Source organism: Python bivittatus, unplaced genomic scaffold (assembly GCF_059951505.1).
Source record: "Python bivittatus isolate LINGU-HERP-01145 unplaced genomic scaffold, Pbiv_v1 ctg000480_np1212, whole genome shotgun sequence".
In the NCBI taxonomy this organism is placed as follows: Eukaryota; Metazoa; Chordata; class Lepidosauria; order Squamata; family Pythonidae; genus Python; species Python bivittatus.
In genome coordinates, this window is record NW_028277075.1 from 35,218,036 (window position 1) to 35,239,050 (window position 21,015).

The following is a 21,015-nucleotide window of genomic DNA, read 5'->3' on the forward strand; positions in this document are numbered from 1 at the left end:
TTATCACTTAAATGACATCAAATTTGGTGCCTCAAGAGTCACAAAAGCTTCAATTTAGCAGAACCAAGCTCAGTCAGTAATAACCATGCCTATATAGCAATGATTTGATCTGCACATATTAGATTATTCAAATTGTTCGATGTTGGATCTGAGAATCTGCATGCCATGGTTCAGAAACCAATTCAGCCTCAGTGTCTCTATCAGCACAGCGGGTTCACAGTCACCTTTTGGGGGTAACCCACGTATTCTGAAGATGCTACCTATACTTTTGAATGCATTAATTGAACCCTGATCTACTGAATTGCTTGGATTTACACAAGACACTGAACACAAACTAATCACACCAGTTGGGTTTGACAACACACTGAGCCACAAACTAGTCAATTGCATTTTAGTTTTGTGCGTTATCTGAACTACCCAGAGGGTGTTTTTACAAGAGGGAGATAAGGAGGAGTAAGAGCTGAGTACAGCATCAACGCTGCTTTGTTATCAGAATCTCTTCCTTCTCCTCTGCCTCCCACAGCCACCACCAACTGCCCTACAGCAAGCATCTCTGAAGGGAGAAAGTGGCAGGTGAAGATCTTCCCATTGCCACCCACCTATTACTTCCAACTGTTCTGTGGGAAGGATCCTAGAAGTATGTTCATCACTAATATTTCTTGTATTGTACATTGGGAAGGGTTGTTACTCTGAAAGGTAGGGTATAAATGACTGCAATAAATTAGTAAACCAACCTCATGGTCAGAGCAAGATGCAGGGAACTTTTTTACTAGCATACTTATATGTGGATTTGCATAACATGCAAGCCTAAATGTGATTTTAATTTGTGATTTGTGTATTGATTTACTTGCAAAATGTATATGGCTGCCCAGCTTCAATCCGTAACTCTGGGCAGCTAACAACCAGTTCACAAGAGAAACAATATTAAAAAAAAAAACAACCCTGTAAAACAGAACAGAAGACATAGTTAAAAATAAATTCAGTATGTCATGCAAAGCTAGCTTATGTGAGCTACATTTCTCTGTGTTCAGGGTACTGAGTTGTGACAGGAAGCAAACAATACTGTATGCTACATGTACATTATTCATGTTGAGTTCTTCCAGAAGGGGGTGGGTGGGTGGTAGGGATAGCAGCAGGCAGCCAAACTTAGTTGATCTCAAAAAGCCAAGTGAGATCCGGGAGATCCAACATCGTCCTCGGTGACAAACCCCTGCTGGATTGCTGCCATCAGAAAACTCCGAGGCCGGGGCGACGAAGTTACGAGGAAGCTTCATCTTTCCGCCCAGGCGCTCTTTTTACGTTTCCGTGGGTGGGCGTCAGTGCAATGCCTTGGGCTACTCTCCTGGTCAGCAGGAATAATTCACCGGGCAGTGGCCGGTAGCCGTGGCCGGTAGCAGTTGTCGGCGAGGCCCTTTCTCCCCAGCGAAAGCTATCGGCCGATGCCCGGTCTGCGCCCCGTGGAGCCGCTCGCTTCCGGCAGGCGTCGCTTCTCCAAGTAACCGGCGCGGCGTGCGGGTGAGCGACTATACAGCCGCCGGGGATGGTTGGGGGTGGTTCCTCCCCCCCCCCCCCGTAGGATAGTATATGGTAATACGGGGGCGGGGTTAAGCCCGGCCTCCTTTTTCTTATGGAAAGTGCGCAGGTTGCTCCGAGGCGCTGGGCTCCGGCTTGTCCGTTTCTGGAGCTGGCGCTTCGGGGGACCCACAAAATGTGACTCACCGCCTCGCTGGCGGCGCGCGGATTGTGACTCTCTCGCCGGGTATTGCCCTGCTTGCTGCACGAGCGACTCTTTCTGCAGGCGGGACATGTTTTGAGGCTGTAAGTGGATGTTCGTTTATTTACTCACTGGGTGTGGATCCTTCTGACTTTCCAAACTTGAACGTTTCCGTCTGCTTACCTGGGCCTCCCCGGTCTCCTTAGTGAAATACTTTGAGGGGAGCGGGGGTGGGGGGTGGGGGGTGGAGGGATTCCCGTGTCGCCGGGAGTCGCGTATAAATAGAGCTTGAGTTGGAGAAAGAATTGACGCCCTCTGCAAAGTGGCTCGTCCAGAGTTGTGGAACTACAAGTCCCATTGTCTTCGGCCGTCGTGGCCCATCGTCCCCCGAGGAGCTGTCAGTCTTGAGTCGTCAGCATACTTATTCCGAAGGGGGTGCCCCGGAACGGGGACCGGTGATAGAATCGCGACTGAGTGTCTGCCTCGCCTTCCTTTCCTTTAGCCAACTTCTCAGCCCCGCGCCCAGTCACCATTGACGTGAACTTTCAGGAGTTAGAAAGGCAGGGAGAAAATCATCTTAATTCAGCCGGGGAATAACTTCCTGTTTATAGGTAAAAAAGCAAACCAAAACGAAGCAAGACCTCTTGGGAGGACAAGTGGGGGAGAGAACTGACAGCTGTTTTAACTGCAGTTTTTTAAAACATGTCTTTATTTAAAGAATTTGCAGCTAGGCTGGCCGGTGCTACAAAAATGGCTTAGAATTGTGTGCTTTAATATTAATCCAGGCGAATGTGGATCTGCTGTCAAGGTCTCTAGTGGACCAGATAGGATTTTGAATATATGCAGAATCATTCCTAATGGAATAGTAATAATGATAATGATAATAATGGGACAAGGTTGTGAGAGGAACATCCCAACTACTGACAAGCCAGAATGCAGTGTTGGAATTGAAGGGAGGAAGGTTTGGGGAGGAGATGCCCCACACCTGATTTCCTCTAACTTTAGCTGCAGTCCATTCTCCATAGCTCCCTTTGTTTAAATAAAGAGGGGGGGGGGGTAGTTGTACGGTAAGGGTGTTACAGAACTTGCCTTCCCCTTCCTGTTTATTTGAATATTGTATATATGGAAACGTGCCCTGAATCCATGTTGTATTCCATGGCTCAGCTTTTTTTTTTTTTTGCTATGTGCCAAATGTAACATCCCAGGGTCATCTTATCCATGTAAGTGTCTGAAATGTGCTGGAAAGGGAGGGGATTCCTTTGTCTGCTTCCTCTTTGTGCCCTTGGTGGAACATCATTAAGAGAGCAGCACCAAGCCTTTGGACATGTCCTGTTGCTTTCCAAAAAAGGAAGGGGACACCCACCAACTCCTGTATTTCTGTATCTTGGCAGGCTGGGCAGCCTCTCCCGTTGGAGGATCTGAAATTCAGCTCTGCTTTCCTGATTGTCTCTCCCATGCCTGCGGATGCTCGCTGGCTCTGCCGTCTTTGGGGGTGCTAGCTTTGAATTTTCCAGTGCAAAGTTTCATCTGGGGAGCCAGGTGAGGGAGACCTCCTTGCCTGATCAAAAGCATCCATGCCAGGAAGAACAGCGGGTGTGGTCTTTGGCAGAAGGGGTTGGCTTGTCTTGCAGTGGACACACACTTCCTCTAGCTGATCTAATAATCTTCCTTTGTGCCAGTCGGTTTTTCCAATGCTAATTCTCTTTGTTGGTGGAAGGGAAGGGAATAAATGCTCAATTCAGTCTGGGAGCAATGAAGTTATTGCATATAAGCAGAGATCCTTACAGCAGATGACAGAAAATGGGGGGAGGGGCAGGGAGGGGGGAACACCAGCATTCTCCCTTATTAAGAGTGTGCTGGGAGTATGAGCTGTTCTGTTTTTACCTCTACTATTCCTTCACAGACTCAGATTCCTCCTCCACCACACACTGGCAGCAATATTGTTCTGCCTAGCAGGGAAATTGAATCAGTCTTCTTCAGCTCATTGGACTACCACTCCAATAATTCCCAGCCAAGTAATCTAGAGGATACTAGGTTTGGGAATGCCACTGTAAAGAATGGTGATCTATTGAGGTAGAGGCTCTTTCTTTCTTTCTTTTTTTCCTGTTAAAAATCACATTCCCTTTGGGACAATTTGTTGTGGATGGCAGCAATGGTAAGGAGAAATAAACACGTCCCCTGGTTGAGCTTGATTCCTGGTGGGGCAGGAGCAAAAAGACTGATCTTTTGCTTTTTATTTTTCCTGGCATTTCACCCTCTTCTTCCCTGCAGACTGCTGGAGGGGGGCAGTTTGCTTTTGCCAAAAAGCTGGTTACTTGCAGAGTACCCCTCTCATTCATTGCTTGGTTAGGATTTGACTTTTTTTTTCCTGCTGTTTTTCTGTACTTACTTATTTATCCACCCATCTATCTTTCTTGGCTTACCACCGGTATCAGATTATACTGCGGGTTACATGCATTTCTTAAACTGTATCCCCCGCCCCCACCTTGCTGTAAAGAGTTTGAAAAGTATTTCATCCTTTTGAAGCATTCTTTCTGTCCCTAATACTGTTGGTTTATATGATGGAGAGAAATAAGGCAGATTATTAAGTAACACAAGCTTGTCAGCCCTCAACATCTATTTTATACTGACTGACTTTCTAAAAAAAACCCTTCATGAAGTAACTTACAAAAACTACGGGAACAAGGATAAGATCCAGTTTAAGTGCCGCAAAAAGGAGTTGACTTTGAATACCTGTTGGTGCAAATAAGGTCAAAGATGGGGGTATGGAACATATGCCATAATTGAAATAAACACAGAGCAAGTGTTGGTCCTGGTGGTAGTGGACAGTTCTAAACTTCCTAAAAGGTGAAATCCAATGCAGAATATGCTGGCAGATACCAAATCTTTGATGGCAGGCCATAAGCAATATATTAAAGCAGTCAGCAGCTTGGAGATAAACAACTCGGTGCCCTTCTGAAGCTTTGGTCATACTCCCATGATCCCTTGCTATTGTCATTTCTGGCTTTGTTAGTGAGTTGATGTCAAAGGCATCTAGAAATTATTTGTATTTATTTTATCAAATTTCTACCCACTCTTTCTTTTTTTTCAATAGTCCCTGGGGCTTATGGTGATTAAAAATGCAAAATATAAACAAAAACATTACTATTACATTAGAATTAAATTAAACATTGGAATAAATTTAAAAGTTTTACCATCATCCTAAATATTTGGAGAGTGGGGACCAAATGCATCTCCCTGAGGGAATGTTCCACAGCCTGAGAGCTTTGCGAGATCTTTTCTTGTCTACTACATGGTAGAGCTTCTGGCAGCAGAGGGATCTTCACTAGGGCCTCTCCTGATGCTCTGAGTAGCCAGGTAGATTCATAGTGAGAGTTCAGATTCCCTGACTCTGTACTCTCACACTGATTGATTGATTGATTGATTATGTGCCATCAGGTCATTGTCTACTCTTAGCAACCATACAGATAGGTTTTTTCCATCATGATTAAATGCCTCCAGTGCTACTTGTTTTTATTTATCCAGAGCCTATAAACAAATGCAGATATACAACTTTTACTGTTCACTTTCTGAACTAGTTTTTCATATACCCTCCCTCTCTCACACACAACTGTAAATACCTATGCAGTTCAAAATCTAGAAGGCCAGGCTGAGTTTGAGGTCCAGAAGAACTGAGATAGGAAACCCAAGATGTAGAGAAACTAATTCTTTCTCAAGTCTCCAAAGTACTGCAATTCTCTTTCAGTTCACATGGAAAGCATATGTTGTTTTGGAATTCAGCTTTGTTATGAGAATAGTCTTGCTTTCAGAACCAGCTCTTGTGACTTTTTAGAAGTCTTCATTCTCTTATTTTTCCATGTGCTGCAGAAGCTGACATCTACCAGAGCAATCCTTTTGCTTTAGGCATCCTTTGAGTGGGTTTTGTTTACTCCATTTTTCATAATACATCCATTCATACATTCACACAAATATATGGTGCATGGGAACCAAGGCACTGTAAGTCAATATATATGATAGCTTCATAGAAACCCTGGTAATAATATGATGTCAGAGTAGAAGTATAACAAGTTTTTAAATTGTATTATTTAAAGTATAGCTTCCTCCCTTGCTCTTAAAGCTGAAAAAAGGCTTCTAGAATGGTTTACATATCAAAGTAAACATCAGTTCCCATGATACTGGTGCAGGTTTTCACGGCCGGTATCTTTTGGGCACTGCTGGACTTCAGGGTATAGTGACTGTGGTCTAGACAACAGATTTCCTGACATTTTGCCAGTGACTGTGTCTGGTATCAGGACACCTGGCTATAAAGACAGGACCCCAGTCAGTCCCTGCTCAGTTGCCTGTGGTCTCCATAGCACACCACCTTGCCTCTGAAGATGCCAACTACAGTTGCTGGTGAAGCATCAGGAAATCTGTTGTCTAGACCAGAGTCACTAAACCCTGAAGCCCAATACTGCCTGTCAGTTCCTATGCTTTTTGATTTAAAGCCAGTATTCTGAGTGGGCCCTGGGAATGATCTTTGTAACAAACCCCAGGCAGCAATGAAACAGAGTTGGAATCTTTGCTATGTTTTTAGCTGTTGATCTCTGACTTGTTTGGGAGAGATGAGATAGGGATCTAGGTTCACACCTCATGCTGAATAAACTAAATGGAACTTCTGCTTTAAACTGACTTAGCAGGAGGATTTAAGAAGGAGCACTATATTCATTCAGCTTGCAGATTTCTTCAGACTTAAGATGACAAGTTGCCTTTATATTTCTGGGGATGTCTGCAAAATGTGTAGTTAGAGGCTAAAATGGGCTGGTAGAAAGCACTCTATAGGCTCCAGCAAGAGTAACTTGAGCAGCCCATGCAACACAACAAAGTTGGAGCTTGTTGCTCCCAGTGACTTGGCTAGTTTTTGATTTCCTTGTTTTTTTCCCCTCCTCATTTTTTAGGCTTTTATAAAGGACAATGAAGATTAATATCTTCAGTCTAAGAACTGACGTTGTAAATTAACCCTTGAAACAGCTTAATGTTACCCTGCTAATTCATATTTTGCTGCCAGATCTCAGTGGCCCAATAAGGGGTATCTGCAAACTGTGCCATTCATCTGCAGGCCCCCAGGAAGAGCCTTGTGAGTCTGCAAGTTCTCCTCCATGTGTTGACTTTTCACAGAGACTGAAAGAAGGGAGAGAAGAACCATGGATGAATCTTGAGCAGTATTCCCTTCTACATTTAGTGTACGTCAACAGCAGGAAAGAAACCAAAAACAAAATAGGGACTATGAAATGGCTGGGGGTAAAACCTTAAAAAGAAACTGTAATCCAAAAAGTAGCTTTATTATTTACACTGTGCCACTTTGCTCAGTTGTTAGAGAGGTGGGTTGGAACAGGCTCTAGGAAGATTCTTTACAGGTCTGTTTGAAAGGATTCAAGGCAGGGGATTCCAGTGGGATCACCTGGTTGTTTGGCAAAAGAAAGGTGTGGATGCTACCAAGTCTTGCCTGTAAAACTAAGGCATAATTCAAAAAGTTAGATCTCTGAGAAGTCTTCTGCATTCCAGTTTCAGGACACTCATGCAGGATTGAGCAGGGAAGGGTTTGATAAATCATCCTTTCTCTTGTGGACTATACCCATGCCAAGGGTTGTCTGCTTTTTCCCAAATAGCTGGCTTCCTGGATTACTGGGAGATCAGTTTGAGTTGTATATGGCTATTATTTGCCATATGAACTATGTTACGAAGAAGCAAATGAAAATACTGCTGTGCTGAACATATTTTTAGAAAGACTCTTTGCTACTTCCATATGATGCATTTAGCAAATGCCTGTTTTACATTTTCCTCTTTAGAATGCCTAACCTTGCAACGATGTTTGCCATACTTACAGAATATCTGCATTTCATCAGCAGTTGCCAAAGGATGAAGTATAAATGAGATACCGTGTTAGATTTCACCAAAGAAAAATCAGTTTAGCCACAGCACTGTTCTGTTTGTATCATTTTTTTAAAAAAAGCTCCTTTTTCTTTTTCTTTAAATCAGGTTTCCTTAATTCAGTTCTGCTGCTCTGATTACAGCTCCCCAAATCATCAGCCAGCAGGGCTGGGAGTGATGGGAAATCAACACTTCTGAAGGACACAGTTGGGGAAATTTAGGTTTAATACACATCTGAAAATGACATGTGGGGAGTCCGTGAACCATCAGCATACTCTGAATGTACAAGAACTGGGCCATGCCCAGACAGATTTACTTTGGCTCCAGGATCCTGTGAATTGCTCTGAAGCTGGTCTAGTTTTGCTCTTGTTTCAGCACTATCCTTTAGAGCTGGAGAATTCTGGGAGTTGAAGTCCACAGTTCTTAAAGTTGCCAAGGTTGAGAAACAGGGCTTTAGAGGGATGGTGAAAGCATTGGCAGATAGGTGGCTCCAGAAAGACTTATATTTTTCCAGGTCCTCTGTAGCTGTGTTAGGATAGATTTATATGCTACAGCTGTTGCCAGTGCTTTGTTAACGTGAAACTTTACAGCAGTGAGAAACAGCTTGTGTTAAGAATGAGAAATTATAGAATGCTGATGAGAAGATAGTAGTCCTGATTTACATTCTGATTCAATTGCTCTTAACTTTTGAGATCCTTGTCTTTTTTTTATTGAGGGCAATCTGCCTATTGCCCTTTATATATTATGTGGAAAAGCTCCTGCATTTCTCAGGACACGTCAATTAGTCCTTCTAGACCTGAGATGAAATTTCTGCTTAGCTTGCACTTTTAAAAAAAAGCCCGTGTTCCTCTAAAAGCACTGATAATAATGATTGATGAGGTAGTTTAAACTGAGAGATATGCACAGAAGCCTCCAATCACTTGCTAAGCTTTGAGCTAAATAATTTCTGGCCCAATTCTCCAGTTATTTACAGCATCACATTAGTCCCCAGCATATAGTTTAAAAGCAGTTGTGCCATCAATTTCTTATGATCTTTATTGTACTATTCATGGAGTATTTTTCTCAGAAATGTGGCTCCTAATGCTCCTGTGAAATGAATCCATGGACATGAGCTGGCATTTTTCTATGCACTGATAATTCCATATTGGAATAAGAACATCAAAACTAAAGGCTGGTATTTTGGGCTTAAAGCCAAATGAAATGGCCTGGTAACTGTCTATACCATGGGAATGTTGCTTTAGAACAGAAGGAAGCATTTTTAAAATACCTACCTACAGCCCATAGAAAAGATTAGCAGTAATGCAAGACTGAGTTATTTGCAGGGTTTGAATGCCAGAGCTGACAGACAGTAGACTGCCCTGTCCCCAGCCCATGGAAAAATGTTGACTAAACTAGCAATGGATCTTACTTTGACCCTGACTGTGGAATAATATCCACCACCACGCTGCAGGCTATCTGTTAGTTTAAGGCAGTGTTTCTCAACCTTGGCAACTTTAAGATATGTGGACTTCAACTCCCAGAATTCCCCAGTCCACACATCTTAAAGTTGCCAAGGTTGAGAAACACTGCCTTAAGGTCTCAGGATAGTCTGTGTATGTGGCATAAACAACTCAATCCCTGAAACAGCCAAAGAGTTCATGGGGAGGCTGCCATACTGCCTCCAGCATTTACTGCCTGAGACAATCATCCTGCTCTCCATAACGGTAGGACTGGCCCTGGCTTTCTGTTCCTCCCTTGGAGATTCCTTCCTTAGCTGTTTGCCCTTTATTTTTTTTTGGCTCAGACCAAATACCCATCAACAATTCATGGAGATGCCACATAGCAGTGTTTTTCAAGCTTGGGACTTTAAGATGGGTGGATTTCAATTCCCAGAATTTCATGCCAGTCCATGCATCTTAAAGTTGCCAAGTTTGAAAAACAGTATCATATAGGAAGCCTGCTACATGAGGACATCTCATTTCCTACCTTTGATTCTTCAGCTTGCTGGGCACTAAGAAATACTCTGGATAGCTTTGAGCAGTGACTCAGGATCTGAATGGAGTGAGGGAAAGAATTCTTTACATCATCGGCTGCAGTACTTCCTTTGATAAAAGGGAGTTCTTTAGATATTTTGAACTTGCTTTTCTCCCAACAGAAAAGTCACAGAAAGTATTTTTACAATAGGATCACACAACAAAGTTTACTTCTAAGTAGCATTTGATTATGTGTGCATTTTAGAAAATAAGTATTGATTGGATCTGACCTTCACTTCCATTGTTATGTGGATGTACATATAAAGTAGTCATTTTCTGTTGTAGGAGTTTAATTTAATTCTGTACCTTGCTTCCATCACCCTTTTACTTAAGCCTTACTTTGTACAGTTACTATGTCCTCTCCAATTCATAGGGCTTGTTGCAATAATTCTCGGTGTTTGTTGTAGGATTTCAGTTGCTGAGAGTGTGCTTGACCTGAACACTGAAAATGTTTTGGGAGAAAACCACAGCCATCCTATTATTGCAAAACCTACTGAGTTCCTTTATCCCACTAAAGGGAAAATAGTGTCTTAATCTGCCTGACCTATAGCAATAAAGTGTAGGTCCTGCGTAAGCAGCATTCCATGAACAGTGAAGGGAAGAGTTAATTTTAACAAACATTCTCTTTTTTAAAAGATGGTGAAGCTGTCATGCCTTAGAAATGTGGCACACTGAAGAGATCTCCGAGAAAATTTCTAAGACTCCAGACAGCTGTACTGTACATGAGCCATACTTGAAGTACTCTCTAACTGGGCCTGGATGAAACACTGGATACATTTAATTTTGCTTTTTTGTCTCAGGCTGGCCCCAAATAAATAGTATTTTTTATATGCCCACGATTTCTTTTCCCCATTCCCTTGGAATTGTGTGATAAGGATAGATGGAGTTGAGTATCTGTAAGAGAAGCTGGGGTAACCTCCTTTGGGCTCTGAAGGTTCTCCAATATTCCAACGTTGTAGGAATCAGGCTCCAGAAGGTTGCTTAAAGGGAGAGAAGAATACCTTCTGGCTTCCATCGAGACATTTGGGAGTGTGTCCGTTCTCATGAAGGATATTGGTTTGCCTGAGGAGAATGTGCAGGAGAGCTGCACGACATTATAGAAGAGAATCTGTTGCAAAAAAAACCAAAAGGAAACAGTGGCATTCTAAAATAAAAGATGACATTTCTAAACATACATTTAAAAACCAAACTGTGCTTGTTTTCTAAATCATATCTCTCACACTTCCATCTTTCTAGGTTTCTGGAAGTTAATAGTGCTTACTGCTTTCTTAGAATTAGCACTGTTGAGCCTAGTAAGGCTCATTCTAAGTACAAGTAGTCCTTGCTGAATGACAGTTTGAAGTTAATGATGGCACTAAAAAAGTGACTTATGACCATCGCAGCGTCCCTGCAGTCACTTGATTGCAATCCGGGCGCTTGGCAACCAGCTCACACTTATGATGGTTGCAGTGTCCCGGGGTCACATGTTGCCATTTGGAATCTTCCCAGTTGGCTTCTGGCAAGCAAAATCAGTGAGGAACAGCGTGATTCACTTAACCATGTGATTTGCTTAATGACCGCCACAAAAAAGGTTGTAAAATCAGGTCTGGTCACATGATGATTCGGTTAATGATCACATTGCTTAGTGACCTAAATTCCAGTCCCAGTTGTGGTCGTTAAGCGAGAACTACCTGTAACTATGCTTAGACATGTAGCTTTTGACTGGAATAGACTGAATACTTGCTAGGAAGTAAGTCTCTCTGAGATTTTCCAACTGTATGTCCAGGCTATGTCTTTTATGTCCTATGTTGTTTTATTTTTAAAATAGAACTACGTCCAAGCCCAGCAACAAAACTGAAGTTGAAAATAAAAATCTAAGTTTCCTTGGCAGCCAAGTCCTGTCATTAATACGGAGAGCCTGAAGGCATGCCTGATTCACAGATACAAATATGCAGGAAACCAGCCTTATGAAAATCAGTCGGATCACAGGAATTCATTTGCATTCAGCTGATGCAGATGAAGTGAGTTCTCATTTGCTAAGCGATAACAGAAGCAGGAAAGACCTAACAGCACTTGACCACCTCTTAGGACTACTCAGCAAAAATTAGTAAATTGTTGTGGAGCTGTGCTTCAACATCATGCTTTGTATGGAGGAGATGTCATATCTTGCCTTAATGCTTTGGATGTGTATGACCTTGTGAAAGATTGAGTTGAGACCAATCTACGGCAACTGGTGCCTTCGCTCAAAGGAAGTCACTTCTGCCCTTGCACTTTGCACTCATAGAAGCCATTTTCTATGAGTGAAGAGAAGCGATGCAGCCTCTTTGTTACTTAGAAAGGGGTGGGGGGTCGGAAGCTTCTAAAGAGCATTTCTAGATTTGTACATAATGTGTAATTTTCCCAATTAAGGGAATCAAATATTTACTTTTCATTTGTAAATTCCATTTATTGCAGGGGGTTTCCCTTTATTCTCATCTCTGTTGTTTACTCCCAATCCAAAGCAAATTTGAGCAATGGGAGGAAAAAAGCATTTAAAAAATCATTTTTTATTCCATCATATTAGTGCAGTTGAATTCTCAGGATATGGAAAGATCATTCAGGAAGTACGTAGAGTACATTATTTGAGATCCCTTCTCTTTATTTTCTTTAGAAAATTCTATCTTCCTGTTAATGGGTTTGCAAGCGTGATAGATAACTGATCACAAACTAATCTCTTTTCACATCTGTATTTTTGCTAAAATGAAACTGAAAGAATCAAAGACTTTTTGTAAGAAATACTGAAATAGCCTTTTTGAACATTTTAACTCTCTGATGTATTTAGATTTCTACAGGACCAAAGAGTTAAAATGATCCCCCCCCCTTTTTTTTTTTTACAATATACCTTTAGCAAAAGTCCAAACCAATGTTCCATTGCAATGTAATCATATTAGCTACTTTACAGAATAGTTTATTTATTTTGTAGAGCATGGCAACAAAGCTAGATTCTCTCTCCCCAGTATCAATTTACTGTAGATATTCAGATCTCATCTTAATTTTTTCTACTGATTAACATACTCTATGTACTCTTTACCTGTAGCACAGTTACAAAGGGAGGGCAATACTCCTGTCTTCCAATACCTGAACAACAGGTTGCTTATCCCTGTTAAGTGTTTTATCATTTTTAATTAACAAAATAGTGGGCAGCTGGGACTATTCATGCTGACCTTGTATTACATAGACACATACAAAGCCTTATCTCTTCCTCCCCAGAAGCACACATCCAGGTACATCAAGTAATTTACTTCTACTGCATCCATACTTCCTACCAACTGCATCCAGCAGGTAGGAAGTGAGAAATTTTACTTTCTGGATTCATCCATATATGCCTTATGTACAAATAAAAATAGGGGGTGGCTTGTTTCTAATAGTAAAGGATACATGCTGGAAATGTTAGTTGAATCTGTCTCCTTTCTTCCCAGTTAATCCAAAACCAGCTGTGTGTTGGGAACTAAAATAAGATGGCTGGAGCAGTGGACTGAAGGGAGATGTAGAATGGAAAAGGCAACTGGTTTGATATCCATTTCCTATGTGCTTGATGTGGTGGATTGCAGCAGAGAGCAAGGCTATTCGGAAGGAGAGGGTGCATTCCAGGAAGGAAAAGGAGACAAAAGACAACACAGTCTGGAGGTGCAGCATGGGAAACATAAGACGTTCAGGATAGCCACTCCCTAGAATCTCCCAGGGTACATCCACTAGTTGCAGTAGTATAGATTTAGTCTGGCAAGATTCTGTCTATATGGTGTAAGCAAATAAAGGGACCGAACTCAACTGGACTGTTTCACCATTGTTCACGGGCTGGGCCTGACATTCACTGCTTCCAGCCTCTTTTTATATACATGAATAGAAACTTATGACCATTGCATTTGCATATACTTTATTCATAATTAGTAAGCAATATATTGAAAGCTAGTTTGATGCAGTAGTTAAGGCACCAGGCTAGAAAGCGGGAGACTGTGAGTTCTAGTCCTGCCTAGGCACAAAGCCAGCTGGGTGACTTTGGGCCACTCACTCTCTCTCAGCCTTTGGAAGCAGGAGGCAAGGGTAAACCACTTTCAGAACCTACACCAGTACACTTTCAAAAATGCTGCCAAAAAACCCTGCAGGGACTAGTCACCAGGAGTCAAGATTGACTTGAAGGCACCAAAAACAAACAAACACACAATCCCACACATTATATTGGTCAGTGCATCTTCTGTGTTATAAGACCATATATTCTTGTTTATTTTGTTTATTGTTTATTCTTGGCCATTCTTGTTTATTTTGTACATTATTTAGTATATTATTTGCTTATTTGTTTCTTACTGCCACTTTATGCCACCAGCTCCCCAACCACTCCTGGTGATTTTCAGAAAGCCAATATAGAACCATAACAGCAATCCCAAACACACCCTCATCCCAACAACATGGCATCCAGACAGCAACTTCTATTACTCTTCAACAATTAACAACTAAAAGCCCTGTGGAGCAGCTGTTTTTATTGCTTTCTGAAAGCCTGTTAGGGAAGGACACCATTCAGATTTCCAAGGTTGTCTGTTCCAGAGTGCTGTGGCATAACCTGAGAAAGGGCATGTTCTAGTCCCCCCTCCCCTGATCTCCTATGGGGGTGCAATCTCAACTTCCTCATTTGGAATGAATAAATTGGAAGTGCCATGTTCTGTCTGAAGATATGTTCCTGCAGAAAGCTGAATACCAAGCCATAAAGAGAGAAACCAGTGCAAAACAGTATCCCCAACTTGTAGCCCTTGCTCACAGTCTAGAAGATTACCATGGCCTCCAAGAATTATAATAGGACCAAAGAGATGCTCTTCCCCCATCCAGGATTGGATGCAGGCCGTTCATCAGGGCAACTAAGGCAATTACCAACCTAGGCCCAAATCTGAATCCTGATTGAAAAGACTCCAGATAATCCATTTTATCTAGCATTGTATATAGTTGGAGTGCCTATACTTTCTTAACAATCTTACTAACAAGGAAAGATAGAAAACCGGGTGAGAGTATCAAGATTGGCTGGATCTAGGGTAGCCTCTTCAGGAGGGGCTGCACAACCATCTTCTTCAAGGAGAAGATATAATCTCCTTCAGCTGAGAGGCAATGACTGATTCCCAGATTCAGCTTCTTACCACCCCTTTATGCCTCCCCAAAGAGCCAGGTAGGGCATGGGTCAAGCCTTCATATGACAGACCTCATATTACAGATCACTCCACCTACTTCTTAGAGTCCATAAGCCTAAATGAATTTCCATTAACTTGTCAGATGCTAGCTTACTAATTATATGATATAATTCTCTGATCCAATTCTGCCCATGTAGAATATAGATCAGAGTGAATAAGGCCATTTTTTCCCCTGCAAAATGTCCCAAGATTTCACTATAGCTCTTAGGAGGATCTTCCTATTGCCTATGCCCCAAAAGGGCATTTCTCAAAAGGGCCACAGAGGCACTATCTGTGGATGCAATATGGGTGGAGAAGATGCTTGCTTTGCTACCCTTATTACCATAGTATAGGTTTGAATATGTATTCTTATCAGCATCCAATCCAATCATTCATAGTCTTCTTTCACCAGCATTCCATGTGTTTTTCTATTGCTTTGTCTCCCACAATTCCTCAATGAACCAAGTAGTTCCTCAAGAGCAGAATACAGAGAGAGGCTGCTTAGGGGGATGATCTCATCAAACTCTTTTATTATCTTCATGTTCCAGAGATTGACTAGGTGCTCAACAGGACTACTTGCCAACTTGCTGGGAATATACCCAAATGCCCTTTGGAATCCATCAGATGCCTGGGAAAACCATTTTAATTTGTCCTCCCACCCTATGAGGGCTCTCTGAAGCAATGAGTTTCAAAGCAGCCAGGGACTGATTTGACTATGGCAAATCTCATGTCCACCAATTTCAGATCACATGTGAACTGCTTGGAGGTTAACATATGATTGCCTGTGTGCACTGGGACTGAGTTAGTTTGGGACATGCCAGATGTTGCCATTAATGCGATGAATTCTTGAACCTTCTCAGAATCCTCCCCTTGGGCACAGAGGTTGAAGTTCCCCAGTACTAAAGCTAGAATACTCCATCACCAGCCCCCAAATACATTTTAGAAGACTGGGGAGAGATCACACCAGGCAACAAGATGGGCAGTATACAACCAGTCTTCCTAATTTGTACTAAGATGAAACATCACAGACTGGCATTCACATTTAGCTCCCTGGTCAGTGCCAGATTGTCTTGGACTATCATGGCTATTCCACTTCTCCTACCCTGGAATCATGGCTGGTTCACCACATGCAACCCATCTGCTCTTCCCCAACTAGGACTTGTCATTCATACATACACACATGCACACATACGTATATACAATATGCTATGCATACATTCTCTCTCTGGTTCTCACTAGGGCCAAGAAGAATATATTCCCTGCTAATAAAAATAAGGCACTGGGTAATTTCAGAATTGTTATTACAAACAGATAGAAAGTGTCTACTTAACTCTGAAAAACAGAACTAGAGAGATAGCTGTTGATGTATTCTTTTTATTATCTATTTATTCTTCTTTATCCATGATCATAGCAAAGCATGGATACAAAATAAACTTACAGTAATAAAGTAATAAAATTTATATGTCTTAAAGTGTAAAACCATTGCACATTAAACTTGGGAACAGCAAGAACACTCATAATTTTGCACTCAGAAGATGTCTGTGTATGTATTGGGAAACTTGCCAGTTTAAACTTGCCCTGGCCCCTCTTATTTTTATAATGTGAACAGTAACATCATTTTGATCATGCAGATATAGTGGGAAATAATTAAGGCTGATATCACTGCCCCTTTCTCTCATAGAAAGACCCACTAACCATGATGCAACTCACTTCTAAGTTTGGCATTCAGTGGAATTCCCTTTGCCACCTGAAAACAATTGCTCCCTTTTCCGAAAAGACCCCTGGCTCAGTGTTTTCTTACATGCATCTTTGACTGCAATTTGCTCTGATCAGGCTTATTCGGAGAAATCCAAATACTGCTGTAACCACTGTTGCTGCATGGATCCCATTTAAGGAAAGTATGTTGATTCCCCCCCCCTTTTTTTTTTACATGAGAAATAGTCTTCTCTATGCTATAGCCCAATTAAAAACCCAATTAGTATTAATCTTTGAAACAGCCTCATCCATTTTGTCCTTCCTAAACCATCTGAATTATTGAAATTTCTATTTCATCTGCTCCTTTATTCAATCATCCCCTCAGTCTCTTCTCACTGTCACCAGGTTTAGTTCTCACAGAAATTCATGTATTCTTGTCTTTCCACAAATTGGTGCTGTCACTGAAGTCATCTGCTTTTGTTTTTGTTTTGCTTACCCAAGCAAGGGAATTCTACACCTAGAACTAATAATAATTTGCTGGGAATAAGCTTGTTTCCATAGAAACCAAGATGGTGTCAAACAGATGCAATGGCAATTCCACAATTTAGGGGCCAGGGACACCAGCTAGATAATGGACTGCATCATCTCTGGAGAGAAACAAGGCTGAATTAGTGTTTTGATTTCCATAAATCACGGGATATAATCTGCGTTTGGAGCTACTCACTTATATTTGATCTGCAGAAAAACTGCAATCTTCTTTTGGAACTATAGAAAATATGCTGGGAATTTTGCAGTGAATTATGAGTTGCAAGCTCTAATGTTGGAAATTCCTTTGAAGGAATATCTTTTGCAGCATTAATGAGTCTGTCAGTGATCTGATTGATGGTCCAATAGCTTCATTTTTCTCCCATCCAGTCGGTGAATGTATAGCACAGCCCCTTCCCCTGACAATAGAAAATGGTTGATATTTTCATTTAGTTTATATCTTTGAGATGTGTCTGGTCTAAGAAAATCAATCATCTTATTTGTTATGCATGATAACTCTGATTTAAAAAAAAAATGGACCTGTGATTATTCTCCCAAATAATAGGCTACCCAGCTCTCAACATAAAGATATCCCTTAAGAAAAGTGGATATTTCTCTTAGCTTCAGTCAGACAGAGAGATTGCACAGAGAGGTACTGTTTCTCATTTAGTTTTATGTCCTGGCTTAGATTACATGAATTGCTTTCAGATTATTATTATGAGACACACAAGAAATTTACAACACGGAACAAGTTGTAAACAAGTTGTGAACATCTTGTGTTTTCCAAGCCAGCTTTCTTAACTGTCATCAGATATTATATTGACAGGGTCAATATGTGCAGTAGCTTTTTCCAGGAGAAATCTCATGTTTCCAGACAGTAGCCTTTACTATGTCTGGGTAGGATCAGAACCGCTCAAAAGCAGAAAGCTAATATTTCTTCAGCAGTCAGTAAGATTTTAGATGATGAAATTAATTTAACAAGAGTAATTCTCATATACCTGACAAAAAACTCCTAACATCTTTTGAATTGTATTTATTCATTTATTTAGAACATTATACAGTGGAACCTCGGGTTACGAACGCTTCTGTTCACGAACTTTTCGGGTGACGACCAGCTCTGGCTGCAAAATTTTGCTTCGGTTCGCGAACTCCGCCTCGAGTTCCGAACAGGATACGTGGCCATTTTCCCTCCCGTGACATGGTCCGTGGCCATTTTTCCGCCCCTGACACGTGGTCCGCGGCCATTTTCCGCCCCTTACACGTGGTCCGCGGCCATTTTCCCGCCCCTGACACGTGGTCCGCGGCCATTTTCCCACCCCTGACACGTAGTCCGTGGCCATTTTCCACCCCTGACATGTGGTCCGCGGCCATTTTTCTGTCCCTGACACATGGTCCGTGGCCATTTTTCCGCCCGACACGTGGTCCGCGGCCATTTTTCCGCCCGACACGTGGTCCGCGGCCATTTTTCCGCCCCTGACACGTGGTCCGCGGCCATTTTCCGCCCTGACACGTGGTCTGCGGCCATTTTTCCACCCCGACACGTGGTCCGCGGCCATTTTTCCACCCCTGACACATGGTCCGTGGCCATTTTTCCGCCCCTGACACGTGGTCCGCGGCCATTTTTCCGCCCGACACGTGGTCCGCGGCCATTTTTCCGCCCCTGACACGTGGTCCGCGGCCATTTTCCGCCCCGACACGTGGTCCGCGGCCATTTTTCCACCCCTGACACGTCCGTGGCCATTTTTCCGCCCCTGACACGTGGTCCGCGGCCATTTTTCCGCCCGACACGTGGTCTGCGGCCATTTTTCCGCCCCTGACACGTGGTCCGCGGCCATTTTCCGCCCCTGACACGTGGTCCGCGGCCATTTTTCCGCCCCTGATACGTGGTCCGCGGCCATTTTTCCGCCCCTGACATGTGGTCTGCGGCCATTTTCCGCCCCTGACACGTGGTCATAGGGAGGGGGACTCTCCCTCCAAGCAATAGCCGCCTCCCTGTCCTCCACGCCAGAACGGATTAACGGTAATTACATTGAACCTTATGGGGAAATTTCCTTCGGGTTGCGACCAATTTGGGTCGCGACCAGAGTCACGGAACGAATTAAGTTCGTAAACCGAGGTTCCACTGTACTATACAGCAGCATCCCAACATTCTTTGGGAGGTTTACAGTCAATAAACAGTTTCTCTGCAGAGAAATGTTCCAGCGCTTTGCTTTTAACAGCTCACATTCAATCTGAGGAAGGAAAATTTGCTTTGGGAAATCTTTCAAAGGAGAAAAGGATTTCAGAGAAATTTCTATGCATGGAGCTTGCACTTGTTTAATTATGTGGTGATAATCAAGAGGTATTTTCACTGAATAATCACTTATCCAGCAAGTCTTCCTATATTCTTGTATTTCAGTTAAACCCCAAGGGAAGACATTCTGAGGGAATCCTTTCATTTTTCCCAATCAGAATGGGAAGGATAGGCCACCAGGCAGATTTCAGGGTGGTGGAAAAAGGTGTAAAGCTAACAACTCTAGAAGAATGACTTTTATCACTTTCAGCTCTAAAATCAATTCAACATATATTTCTAAGTTCCCTGAGAATAAAGTAAATAAAACAAGAAGTCACAAGAGAACACTTCTGAGAAATTGCATGGTGGATTTGAAATAGCTTTAAAACAAATGAATTTCATTTTTCTCCTTTGCTTCCACCAAAAATCTGATCTGCAAGTTGATTACATTAACTGAAAATACAAAAAAACCCCAAAGCTATTGGCAACCCCCAAATTATATACAATGTCAAAATAAGGAACAGTCCATAGTCTGCTGCCTTTTTTCAGGGTGAAATATGCATTTGGCCTTTGAGTGATTGGGCAAAGGATACACATCAAAAACTGGGCATTACCAGGGCAAAACTTGAATTTAGTTAAGAATCCATGGACATTCCGCATGGATATGTCCATGAGGTCAACAAGGGTCAGGCTTACTAACTAGCACTAGTTTTGTTTTAGTTTTGTACTTTAATATGATAGGAACTCTTTCTAAAATTTTAGATGTGTGAATCTGGTTGTAGTCTCAAGTATTTCTTGAGACTCCTGGTTTCCTGAATTTCCTTGAAATTCCTGGTTTGTTAAGACTGAAGTGAGAAGTTCTTTAGGAAGGCAGATGTACAAGAAGATACGTCTCAGATAATTTGGTTCTTGATTGAACCAGAAATAGTTTGGAAGCCAGGGCAATTCACAAAGGTGTTATACGGACAAAATGCCTAGTTTCAATTAAGTTGAAATTTAATTCAAGTAATTTAGAGGACCTATTTTGAACCAACTCTAGCATTTAAATAACGTTCATAAAGGCACTATCACATGTGTTTTCCAGTATCTATATAGTAGATGAGCATAGCATAGGTAACTGGTCAGGCATTCACTTAATGTCATATCTGTATGGAACCCTTTCATCCAACAATAAAAATATCTGATTGTAGGAGGTCATAATGTTACATCAAATAGAATATGAACATTGGTCAGAAGAATATCAGTCTGCCAATTCGCCATTGTTTTCACAGAAGAATGTATGCATATATAAATGGAGGGATACATAGAAGAAGATAAAATACAGCTGGAATGGCTAGCATTTAAAAGCTGGATACATACATGAACATAGTAATTAACAGTTTTACTCCTCAGGAAGAGGATAAAAAAATTGATGGTATCTCAGCAGCAGAACTGGGACCAAATTCACATGAGCTCACTTGTCACATGGCAAGGAGATGATAGGTGGAAGGAAGAAGGCCAAGAGAAGGCCATCAGTGATGAAATCTGTCCTAAAATAATGATGCACACCAACTCCTTTAACCTATACCAACAGATGTGTGCAATTTCCACCAGCTTAAATTTAGTAGTCAACTTTTAAAATCTAAAAGTGAGAGCAAAGATTAATATTACCGTCATACTTTGAAGGTTATGCTGCAACACTCAAGATTAATATTTTTAATACATACCTTAGTTTTTCTA

At 41.9% G+C, this 21,015-nt stretch overlaps 1 protein-coding gene across 9 annotated transcripts in view; it reads left to right on the plus strand.

Moving 5' to 3' along the window:
* Positions 1-1,191: 1,191 nt before the first annotated feature.
* TP53I11 (tumor protein p53 inducible protein 11) overlaps positions 1,192-21,015 on the plus strand; it is a 78,539-nt gene continuing 58,715 nt past the window's right edge. For 4 of the 9 annotated variants that reach the window (XM_025169410.2, XM_025169411.2, XM_025169412.2 and 1 more), the window contains exon 1: positions 1,607-1,818. The gene's annotated coding sequence lies outside the window, so the exon portion shown is untranslated. Of the gene's footprint in view, positions 1,516-1,606; positions 1,819-3,105; positions 3,254-21,015 lie in introns of those variants that run through there. The other 5 variants (XM_088145739.1, XM_088145740.1, XM_088145742.1 and 2 more) reach the window with 4 other exon arrangements.